This window comes from Cervus canadensis, chromosome 6 (genome assembly GCF_019320065.1).
Source record: "Cervus canadensis isolate Bull #8, Minnesota chromosome 6, ASM1932006v1, whole genome shotgun sequence".
NCBI lineage: Eukaryota > Metazoa > Chordata > Mammalia > Artiodactyla > Cervidae > Cervus > Cervus canadensis.
Genome location: NC_057391.1, coordinates 58,889,408 through 58,902,016, shown reverse-complemented (window position 1 = coordinate 58,902,016; position 12,609 = coordinate 58,889,408). Strand labels below are relative to the sequence as shown.

The window sequence follows — 12,609 nt, the reverse complement described above, 5'->3', positions numbered from 1 at the left end:
TTCATTATCAGTTGCTGTCAACATCCTTGTATTGACAGTTAGGATTACATAGATGACTGGGTTGTTGTTTAGTCGCTAAGTCATGTCAGACTCTTGCAACCCCATGGACTATAGCCTGCCAGGCTTGTCTGTTCATGGAACTTTCCAGGCAAGAATAATGGCATGGCTTCCATTTCCTTCTCCAAGGGATCTTCATGATCCAGGGATCAAACATGTGTCTCCTGCACTGGCAAACAGATTCTTTACCACTGAGCCACCAGGGAAACCCAGATGACTGTGTTTAAAGGAATATAAAACTTAACTCCAGCTATATACTTTGAAGTTTGTTTTAAAAAGTAAATTCCCAATATACATTCATTTTCTTATATAGTTTGTTTTTCCTGAAAGTCAACTTAAGGTAAAAAGTCAAAGGCTTTTTATCTTATAGATATAAATATGCATGTGTCTTTGTTAATCTGAAGGCAGCACATTAAAATGGAAAGGAACACTTGGGCAACTGTTTGGATCTGTTGATTTTACAGATGAGGGAACCCTGGGAGGCAGGGATTTGGACCAGGATTCAATGCCAATTAATGGCAGAGCCAGGAGTAAAATGTACAGGTTTAGAGAGGGTTGAGAAGGTTCCCATCCACTACTCAGTCAGAATGCTTTCCCCATCACCCTAAAATGAGCTGTCAGCTTCCTTCTAGCTTCAGAGCCCATGACGATTTTTCTATACCTACAGTGTCACAGCTGTGCTACATCCCCATGTCTAAAGAGAACAGGATTTTTCATCTCAGCCAGAAATTGCTGCTTAGTACACCCTCGCACAGAGGTAAATGCTGGCACTTGGGTAGTCTTGTCTAAATGTACTCGTTGGTTGCATCTCCTCAAAATCAGGGGTTCTGCTTCTGAGTGTACAGCATTAATGTGTTCGCCCAGGGATAGCATTCCTATCTGTCTTACTGGCCTTTCTGAGTTCCCCGCCCTGCACCATCCACAGGCAGAAATCCTGGTCACAGGAAGTGGCTCTCACGGGGGTAGCTTCCAAAAATCCAGAAAGAACAAATTAGTGTCCTTGATTTGTTTCAGAAACAAACAGCAAAGAAGCCTCTCCAACATGCTTGAAAAAGAAAACAAATAAGAGAGAGAAAATAATTTCAAGGGAAAACCTACTGCTATTCTTAAAGGGAGCTCTAAGGAGAAGACTTCAAAAACGATGAATGATTGCTGAGGACTGCTTGCCCATTAGCCTGTGGTAGGCCAATTAGGCCGTAGTGGAAGGGAGGATCAGTGGGTAAATTCATTTGACGGTCCTATGGAACCAGCTTTGAAGGAATTAAAAATATGCTCATTTGATTTAATGAATGTAGTCAAATAGACCTAGGTGATTATATTGAATTTCTAAATTGATATGTAGTCTGTTAAACCAGGCATTATTTAAACATGGCTTCCTCCTTTGCACCCATTTGTTCTTGTCCTTCATGTTCCTTCCTTTGTGATAACATGGTGATTAAGTCCTCTTGCTGTGTCTCCTATGTACGGTGTTGTGGAGAAATTTATGACTTTTATAATCAGGTCAATAAATAATTATTAGTTAGAGGACCCTTCTTAGTCTCATTGGAAAAACTATTCTTTTATTGCCTTTTCTCAATAATATTCACCCAGAAACTTAGACAGTAAGTACTAACTGAACACCTACTATGAATTAGGCACTAGTCTCGAGATTCCCAGGTGGCTCAGTGGTAAAGAATCTGACTGCCAAGCAGGAAATGCGGGTTCAATCCCTGTATCAGGAAGATCCTCTGGAGAAGGAAATGGCAACCCACCCCAGTTTTCTTGCCTGGGAAATTCCATGGACAGAAGAGCCTGGTGGGCCACAGGCTGTGGGGTCTCAAAGAGTTGTACATGGCTGAGCACACATGCACTCCCTTGCCATCATCAAAATCATTGTGGGGGTTAACTCTAGCCATGAAATTAAAAGACACTTGCTCCTTGGAAAGAAAGCTATGACAAACCTAAATAGCATATTTAAAAGCAGAGGCATTCACTTTGCCAACAAATGTCTATCTAGTCAAGGCTGTGGTTTTTCCACTGGCCATGACTGGATGTGAGAGTTGGACCATAAAGAGGGCTGAGCACCAAAGAATTGATGCTTTCAAATTGTGCTGGAGAGGACTCTTCAGAGTCCTTTGGACAGCAAGGAGATCAAATCAGTCAATCCTAAAAGAAATAAACCCTGAATATTCACTGGAAGGACTGATGCTGCGGCTGAAGCTCCAATACTTTGGCCACCTGATGTGAAGAGCAGATTGACTGGAAAAGACCCTAACACTGGAAAAGACTGAGGGCAGGAAGAGAAGGGGGCAACAGAGGATGAGATGGTTGGATAGCATCACCAACTCAATGGATAAGTTTGAGCAAACTCTGGGAGACAGTAAAGGACAGGGAAGCCTGGCGTCACAAACAATCAGACACAACTTAGCAATGGAACAGTAACAACTAGCCATCATGGAAGATCCAAATTTGACTAATGTTTTGTCCTTGTCCTCAAGGATTTCATAGTGTGAGAAAGGAATTTGAAGACTTCCCAGGACCAGGTGCTAGTTTAGCCAGTCGAGTTACCCTTTGTGTCCTCTCTCCTCTCATGGCTCCTGTGAACACAGGCAGTTTCTTTAATAAATAAGGCAACCATCCACAAGAGAAAGGCTTTATATCAGTGGCTCCCAAACATGGGTCCTTGGATCTGAACCTCCAGGTAAACCTGTTGTGCTTTTTGAAACTACCTAATTTAGTATAGAGCAGAGTACCTTGGCGAGAGGACTACCGTGACTATTTTAAAGATGTTCTTAAGGTGATTCTAATACTTCATCAGATTTGGCAATTAACAGTGGATGAATCCATAGTGGACAAGAGGGCATGACTGTGGAAATGCATAAGGAAAATAACCATCAGCAGACATCTACAAGGCAATATACTTAATGGTTAAAGACTTCAGCCTGTGAGGTCAGACTCCCTGAGTTTAAATTCTGTCTCTGCCACATAGAACTGTGAGATTTGGGGCAAGGTTTAGAAACTAACTGATCTATAGTTCCCACAGTTTGTAAAGTGAGAAAAAAAGTATTACCTACTACAGGGTTATTATAGGGAGTAAATGAGTTAACACATTAAAAGCAGTTAGAACTGTGCTAGAGAGAAAGTAAACATTCAGTGGGTGTCACTACTACTACTACTGTTACTACTGGTTATTGTTGTTGTTTTTCTTCTACCTATTATTACTATGATCATATGAAAGTTTATGCTTAGAATCTTCCAAAAATATATATGAGAGATGATAGGAGTTCACCTTTCTGTAACCCCCCACCAGATTAAATAAAGCAAAATCCCCTTCCATTTTAAGCTGGCTACAGTAATCTTGGGCTATGTGGACCAGATCCACATCAAACCAGGACCCCCTCTACCCTTGGGGCTGCCTTGGGTACCACCCTCTCCTGCACCTCTGGCATCTTAGGCTAACAGGGTCTCATCCGTGCATTTGAGTTCTCCCACTTCTCTGGCTCTGACATCATTAATTTGGCCAAGAAAAGAACCAGCACTAGTCCTGTCATTGAAGGTGCTTGGCAGCCACACAAATTCCAATGGTGGATATGATCTTTGCCAACACGGCCTTGCCAAGGTGTAGCCCTGAATGCCCACACCTCGCTTTGTGATTTCCATTAAGGCCAACTGGATTGACCCCACAGCTTCTCCTGAGGCCGTATTTGTCTCTGAAGTGAGAAAGGTGCAACAGGAAATGCAAAGCCCCAGGAGCAGCTGACCTTAGAGCCCTTTGAAAAAGACCATCTTCTGGCCATAGGTGTGTACGTGCCACACCCCAGCAAGAATTGAACCCCAGCACCATTTGGACTGGGACAGATTGTGTTGCCACTGTTAATAACTACTCTTGCTGATTTAGACTAGGTGATTTTTCACTTGTTCTTTAGATACTTGTAGGCTGTTCTCTGTTTTCTGTACTCAGTGGATGGGTAATGTCCAGCCGCTACACTATCCGGTACTCTATACTCCTATATATTCTATTGTTTTCCACTGCTACAGTTCAAAGTATTAGGCACACTAGAAATTATTAATCAAAGAAGAAACATTAAACATTTTTTAAATGTCTTTAATTGTTCATTTCTTATCATGGTCCTAAATGGGCCCAAAGTAACATTAATGTACACTTACATTTGATTCAATCAGTAGTCTTTCTGCTCATCAGTGGGCACAAATTGGTGTGGGCTGGTAGGAAGTACTCTGGTATCAGATTCAGAAGACTGAATTCTCAATCCAGGACTGTTCCTGACCACAAGAGTGGTCTTTGGCATTCATATCTCTGTGTTTATTATTTTCATTTATAAATGAGATTGGGTTGATCTCTGGGGATAAATAAAGAGCATCCCCTTTCCTACTAGTAGTTTATTCACTCTGCCTCTGATCCAGATTTGGTTGACAATAAGGCAAGAATATTTACCAATAAGGAGCATAATTACTCTAATTTCAGGATACTGATTGGGCCACAGACCTAGCCTGTGAATCTCTTTTCATCTGCTTTCTCTTTGAGATACTCACTGTTTTCTGTGGTAGCTGGACCCACGATCATTATATTATTACTGACAGAATTATCTTGTGTTTCCCGAAGTATTGTCTATATAGAATATTGATTCAATGAACTATTAATAAATATATCAGGAAAATATTTCTATGATAAAAAGATTCAGAAATAAGACATTAAGCAAATTTAAAATGTTTTTGACTACTCAGAATCTGGAATAATTAGATCTATACTGTGAATTACCCATATGAGAATATAATACAAAATGCTTCCAAAATATTTTGATCATGGGATCCTAACCTTCAAGAAATATCCCAAGAGATAAAATTTCCATGACATACACTTCTGAAAATGTTGGAAGACTATTTACCAGTTTTAGCTTCTAAACAAGTGTCAACCGTATAATAAACAAGTTTTCTCTTAAAGGCTCTATGATGAAAAAGTAGATTACCCTAAGAGATATTCACTGAAAATAGCAAATTTGAAAAGTTTGTGTATTTATCCACTACTACAGCATAACACATTCTATTGTTTCAATTCAAAGATCTTGGAAACACTGTACAGTTTCTGAGTGTTTTATTTAAGAATGTATATGAATGTGGGATGTGAGGAAGAAATCTTAATTAAGCCCGAATCATTTCTTGGTCCCTGTTGCCTGACTAAGTCTGTTGTACTGATCCTCACCAGTGCTTATGTGCCAAACAAAAACAGAACTTAACTCGCTGACAGCCAGTTTCTAAAAGGCTGTCAGTCCTGACTTAGTCTTTTGTATAAAAAAGAAAAGATTAAAATTGTTACTCATGTTTGATTCATTGGACCAAAGGATCAAATGCTAAAGGCTCATCAAACTCTTTAAATGTAATGGCTGGCAGTTCTTGTTCCAGAATGACTATTAGATTTTTGTCCTGAATGAAAGAATACTTGCTACACTCCCTTCCTTTAAAAAAGGCAAATGGAATAAAGAACATGAGATGACATCTTTACTTGTAATAGGTGTTCTGTTTCTGGAAAGGTGCTAGGTCTGTTCCTTCGTGACCTCCCATTTGTTTCAATGTAGTTAGCGTCAAATTCTATAGCATTTTGTCAAAATAATAGGAGATTTCTTTAGCTTTTACTACATCCAGACATTAGCAGGACCTTGAATAGATTTCAAATAATAATTCATCCAAGCCAGATTTGAATCAAAGAACGTACAAAATAAGGTGGGGTTTCTAAAAGTGGTCATAAGAGTGGATATTATATGACTTCTCTTTCTTTGAAGATGTAAGCCTTGTGTTTTCATTTTTTTCAGGATAGGCAATCATGACCACTTGATGTTTCTTTGACCAAGTAGTTATGTTCCCAAAGCAGTATTGCTCTGTCAGTTTATAGGGCAGCCTTTCAAAAATATAGTTATTTATCAATGTGAATTTAACAGAGCAAATGATGGCTCAGTTAAACCTTTTGTCAATAATACAAAAGATAGTTTTAAAATAACATGTACTAAAAAAAAAAACCAAAAGTAATATATACTCAGTCAGTCAATCAGTTCAGTTGCTCAGTCGTGTCCGACTCTTTGCAACCCTATGAATCGCAGCACACCAGGCCTCCCTGTCCATCACCGACTCCTGGAGGTTACTCAAACTCATGCCCATCGAGTCGGCGATGCCATTCAGCCATCTCATCGTCTGTTGCCCCCTTCTCCTCCTGCCCCCAATCCCTCCCAGCATGAGGATCTTTTCCAATGAGTCAACTCTCCGCATGAGGCGGCCAAAGTATTGGAGTTTCAGCTTCAGCATCAGTCCTTCCAATGAACACCCAGGACTTATCTCCTTTAGGATGGACGGGTTTGATCTCCTTGCAATCCAAGGGACTCTCAAGAGTCTTCTGCAACACCACAGTTCAAAAGCATCAATTTTTCGACGCTCAGCTTTCTTCACAGTCCACCTCTCACATCCATACATGACCACTGGAAAAACCATAGCCTTGACCAGATGGACCTTTGTTGGCAAAGTAATGTCTCTGCTTTTTAATATGCTGTCTAGGTTGGTCATAACTTTCCTTCCAAGGAGTAAGTGTCTTTTAATTTCATGGCTGCAGTCACCATCCACAGTGATATTGGAGCCCAAAAAAATGAAGTCTGACACTGTTTCCACTGTTTCCCCATCTATTTCCCATGAGGTGATGGGTGGGACCAGATGCCATGATCTTAGTTTTCTGAATGTTGAGCTTTAAGCCAACTTTTTCACTCTCCTCTTTAACTTTCATCACGAGGCTTTTTAGTTCCTCTTCACTTTCTGCCATAAGGGTGGTGTCATCTGCGTATCTGAGGTTATTGCTATTTCTCCCGGCAGTCTTAACTCCAGCTTCTGCTTCATCCAGCCCAGCGTTTCTCATGAAGTACTCTGCATATGAGTTACCTAAGCAGGCTGACAATATACAGCCTTGACATACCTCTTTTCCTATTTGGAACCAGTCTGTTGTTCCATGTCCAGTTCTAAGTGTTGCTTCCTGACCTGCATGCAGATTTCTTAAGAGGCAGGTCAGGTGGTCTGGTATTCCCATCTCTTTCAGAATTTTCCACAGTTTGTGGTGATCCTCACAGTCAAAGGCTTTGGCATAGTCAATAAAGCAGAAATAGATGTTCTTCTGGAACTCTCTTGCTTTTTCAATTATCCAGTGGATGTTGGCAACTTGATCTCTGGTTCCGCTGCCTTTTCTAAATCCAGCTTGAACATCTGGAAGTTCACGGTTCATGTATTGCTGAAGCCTGGCTTGGAGAATTTTGAGCATTACTTTACTAGCGTGTGAGATGAGTGCAATTGTGCATTAGTTTGAGCATTCTTTGGCATTGCCTTTCTTTGGGATTGGAATGAAAACAGATCTTTTCCAGTCCTGTGGCCACTGCTGAGCTTTCCAAATTCGCTGGTATATTGAGTGCAGCACTTTCACAGCATCATCCTTCAGGATTTGAAATAGCTCAACTGGAATTCCATCACCTCCACTAGCTTTGTTTGTAGTGATGCTTCTAAGACCCACTTGACTTCACATTCCAGGATGTCTGGCTCTAAGTGAGTGATCACACCATCGTGATCACCGCAATCATCGTGATGATTACACCATCATCACGATACACCATCGTGACCTGGGTCGTGAAGATCTTTTTTGTACAGTTCTTTTGTGTATTGTTGCCACCACTTCTTAATATCTTCTGCGTCTGTTAGGTCTCTACCCTTTCTGTCATTTATTGAGCCCATCTTTGCATGAAGTGTTCCCTTGGTATCTCTAATTTTCTTGAAGAGATCTCTAGTCTTTCCCATTCTATTGTTTTCCTCTGTTTCTTTGCACTGATCACTGACGAAGGCTTTCTTATCTCGCCTTGCTATTCTTTGGAACTCTGCATTCAAATGAGTATATCTCTCCTTTTCTCCTTTGCTTTTCGCTTCTCTTCTTTTCACAGCTATTTGTAAGGCCTCCTCAGACAGCCATTTTGCTTTTTTGCATTTCTTTTTCTTGGTGATGGGCTTGATCCCTGTCTCTTGTACAATGTCATGAACCTCTGTCCATAGTTCATCAGGCACTCTGTCTATCAGTTCTAGTCCCTTAAATCTATTTCTCTCTTCCACTGTATATTCATAAGGGATTTGATTTAGGTCACACCTGAATGGTCTCATGGTTTTCCCTGCTTTCTTCAATTTAAGTCTGAATCTGGCAATAAGGAGTTCATGATCTGAGTCACAGTCAGCTCCTGGTCTTGTTTTTGCTGACTGTATAGGATTTCTCCATCTTTGGCTACAAAGAATATAATCAATCTGATTTCAGTGTTGACCATCTGTTGATGTTCATGTGTCTTCTCTTGTGTTCTTGGAAGAGGGTGTTTGCTATGATCATTGTGTTCTCTTTGCAAAACTCTATGAGCCTTTGCTGTACTTCATTCTGTACTGCAGGGCCAAATTTACCTGTTACTGCAGACAAATTTGCCTGTTCCTATTTTTGCATTCCAGTCCCCTATAATGAAAAGGATATCTTTTTTGGGTGTTAGTCCTGAAAGGTCTTCTAGGTCTTCATAGAACCATTTAATTTCAGCTTCTTCAGCATTACTGGTTGGGGCATAGACTTGGATTACTGTGATATTGTATGGTTTGCCTTGGAAATGAGCTGAGATCATTACGTCGTTTTTGAGATTGCATCCAAGTACTACATTTTGGACTCTTTGTTGACCATGATGGCTACTCCATTTCTTCTAAGGGATTCTTGCCCACATTAGTAGGTATGATGGTCATCTGAGTTAAATTCACCCATTCCAGTCCATTTTAGTTTACTGATTCCTAGAATGTCAACGTTCAGTCTTACCATCTCCTGTTTGACCACTTCCAATTTGCCTTGATTCATGGACCTAACATTCCAGGTTCCTGTGCAATATTGCTCTTTACAGCATCGGACCTTGCTTCCATCACCAGTCACATCCACAACTGGGTCTGAGCCCATTGATAAGATAAAGCAGTATATTTCCAATATATTTCATTATTAAGATACGTATATATTCTTTAGGTGTGTAATCCTAATTTGATAATCTTTTGAAATATATATAGCCTAAATATCCATTAGCATAAATAGTATCTATAGGAGATTCAAAAGTCAGAATTGGCAGTTATTTTCCTAAAGACATACATAGAATTTGGAATAGAAATTTTGTCTTTCTGCAATGATCTTGAATCAAAGAGGAAAGCATTGAACCAAATCTACTTGTAATCATAATTTATAATGTAATCTGACAGACCAAGGAGATAAAAGTAGAAAAGGGAGAGAAGAAAATAATTGTCAGGTGAGTTTTATGTGCCAATGATTGGGTTAGGTGTTAAAACATATGCTAGGGATTATTGTTATTATTTAGTAACTAGCTTTCATAAAGTTATTTCCAGCGTCTATGAGATGGATATTGTAGGCAGTCAGGAGTCATTATTACTTCCTTAAATGTACTGTCATCCATAGCAGTTCTGCCTCTATGACTGATGATAAAAAGTAGAAAGGACACTGAAATGTTGTGAAGTAATTAGCCTCCAACTAATAAAAAAGAAAAGAAAAAAAAAAATAGAAAGGAGAAAATATTAAGGAGGCCAACATGGACTGAGATTCTTTCTCACGTTAACAATAACCTGACAGAGCTGTAAAAGGTGCATGAAAATTAAGTTATTCACCCAAACCTACCAACCTAGCAAATTTTAATGTCAGCCTTGCAAATGATTATGATCACCAGATATAAAGCTTAGAGAAAAATTTAGCAAGTACTCAAGGATAATTAAGAAACAGGCAAATTAAAATTTAAATGAGGACTTTCAACAGTGGCAATGCATTTCTTCACTGACTGATATTGGACATTATCTATTCTCTCATCACTTTGTTGTGTGTCCCTATGAAAAGGATTGGGAAATTTCACTTTAAGAAGATAAGAAAGAGGTGAATCAGTCAGACCTTTCTGCTTCTCCGACTGCTGTTTTCTGTCTGCGAGTGACACTCTTACCTGGACTTCAGAGGTTGGGTGATTATGAGCATGAAGTATTGAGCACAACAAGGATTCAATAAACGATAGCTATTGTTATGATGCTCACCATCACTGCAGTTTTACTTTTGGTAATTCACTCCTTTCTAGCTTCCCTTAATAATGAAAATTTCAGTCATTCATTTTCTCTAATTCTGTTTCCTTTTCAGTAGATGTGCTGTATGCTTAGTTGCTCAGTTGTGTCCAACTCTTCGTGGCCCCGTGGATTGTAGCCCACCTGGCTTCTCTGTCCATGAGGATTCTCCAGGCAAGAACGGTGACGTGGATTGCCATGCCCTTCTCCAAGGGGTCTTCCCCACCCAGGGATCGAACCCAGGTCTGCTGCATTGCAGGCAGATTCTTTACCATCTGAGCCACCAGGGAAGCCCATGAATACTAGAGCAGGTAGCCTATCCCTTCTCCTGGGGATCTTCCTGACCCAGGAACTGAACTAGGGTCTCCTGCGTTGCAGGTGGATTCTTTGCCAGCTGAACTACTGAAGTAGATAAAATCTCTCAAAAGAATACATTTCATGTGTTTGTTGCCTGATATATAAAGGAGCATTTCCTTTGTTTTTATGTGCCTTAATGACATGACACCTCATTCTTTTTTACATATATATTTTATTAATTATTTTTTTAATGTGGCTGTGCTGGGTCTTTGTTGCTGGTGCAGGCTTTTCTCTAGTTGCAGCGAGCGGGGCCTACTCTCTATTGCTGTGTGCACGCTTCTCATTGCGGTGGCTTCTCTCATTGCAGAGCTCTAGGGTGTGTGGGCTTCAGAGTAGTTGTGGTCCCCAGGCTCTAGAGCACAGGCTCAACAGTTGTGGTGCATGGGCTTATTTGCTCAGAAGCATATCAGATCTTCCCAGACCAGGGATCGAACATGTGTCTCCTGCATTGGCAGGAGGTTCTTTACCACTGAGCTGCTAGGGAAGCCTGACCTCTCATTCTTTCATCTCTTTTTTTTCTGAGAAGTCTATGTTGACTGTGTGAATACCATTTGTGATTATATTGATGTCAAGGAGTAGTGGAAAGAGTATGGCATGAGATGTTGTGTAGATGTGGACTCAGACCCTTCTTCAGTCTCTGCTGTTAGGTCAATAGCAATTTGAAGTCTGTAAGGATTAAATGAAATGACATATGAAAGGACTATAAGAAAGCATTTGGCAGATAGTAGGTGAGGAGAAAATATTTTTCTGCTCTAACACCACCCTTATTTCTTACTTTCTGCCCTTCCTTTTCGCATTCTAGCATAAGGGATCCTATGGTCCTAGAGTAGCACCGTCTAATAGAACTTTCTGCAGTGGTGGAAATGTTCTATATGGTTGCCTCTAGTCACATACTGCCATTTAAATTTATCTTAATTAAAATTAAATTGAAATTTCAGCTCCTCATTTACACTAACTGCATTTTAAATGTTCAGCAGCCACAATGTTAGTGGCTACTCATCTTGGACAGCACAAATATAGAACATTTCCCTTTTCTTAAAGTTCCCTTGGACAGCATTGCTCTCAAACTATAGGTGGTAAATGTAACTCGTGTGATTGCAGAATTGAGTCCTTCATTTTTATACTTTTGAATTCATTTTCATTAAAATTCAAATAGCCACAGGTGGCTATGGGCTGCCACATTTAACGGCACAGGTCTATAGTGTCACAAGCACTCGTCCACAACTTTGCAGATTTTAGTTGACATTTTTAGATTTTATCTGATGCCAGGGGTTCTGAGAAGTGGGTAGATGAATTTATCAACTCCAAGTGTTGTAATGTGTTTCTGGTTTCCTCTTCTCTAGTATGACTAGGCTAAATTCCACCCACATCTGATGTTCTTACCTGCTTAGCTGTCCCTAGTTTTTAAATCAATAACTTTTCTATATCTCATTGGATTTTACTGATCTCACTTATTGTTAAACCTAGCCTCAAAATCAATAAAGGACTGTTTTGTAGTATGCCTAATATCATTCAGTGACTGACAAGGTTCAGAGAAAGTATATGAGAAAATGAAAGTCTGTTAAAAGAGGTCTTAACCACAGAGATACAGCACACTCATGAGCTGTGATCACTTCTGAGGTATGCAGAGAGTAATTTGTTGCTGTTAATAAAGTGCCAGCATTTACAAATTATTCCCCTTTTGATTTTAAGAAATTAAAACAGTCAATCACTGGTATAATGATGGTGGTCTTACTTATTTACATCCTGTCATGCGCTCTCTTTTGGGAAAGAAAAGTGTGGTGTGTAGTTATGTCTGGCACACGGCGGGTTGCTCCCATACCTGGCTTTGCTTACGAGACTGTGTCATTGATCAGAATGTTATCCATGTGTATCACAATGGCAAAAACTGTTCAAACATTACAAGCAATATGATGGCAAGCAATACATTATTCTGATACTTAGTCATGGGGACTGAATATTTCTCTCTCACTGCCTGAATCTTGTTTTTTTAAAAAATTAGATGGCAGTAATTTAATAATTAGACTGTTACAAGTGTAAAAAGTCTGACTTTAAACGAATGTGTTTTCA

The 12,609-nt window shown here is 39.8% G+C and overlaps 1 pseudogene; it reads left to right on the top strand.

Annotated features, from left to right (window-relative positions):
• The first annotated feature begins 666 nt into the window (after window positions 1-666).
• On the top strand, window positions 667-3,941 carry LOC122444304 (annotated as a pseudogene).
• Window positions 3,942-12,609: the final 8,668 nt, after the last annotated feature.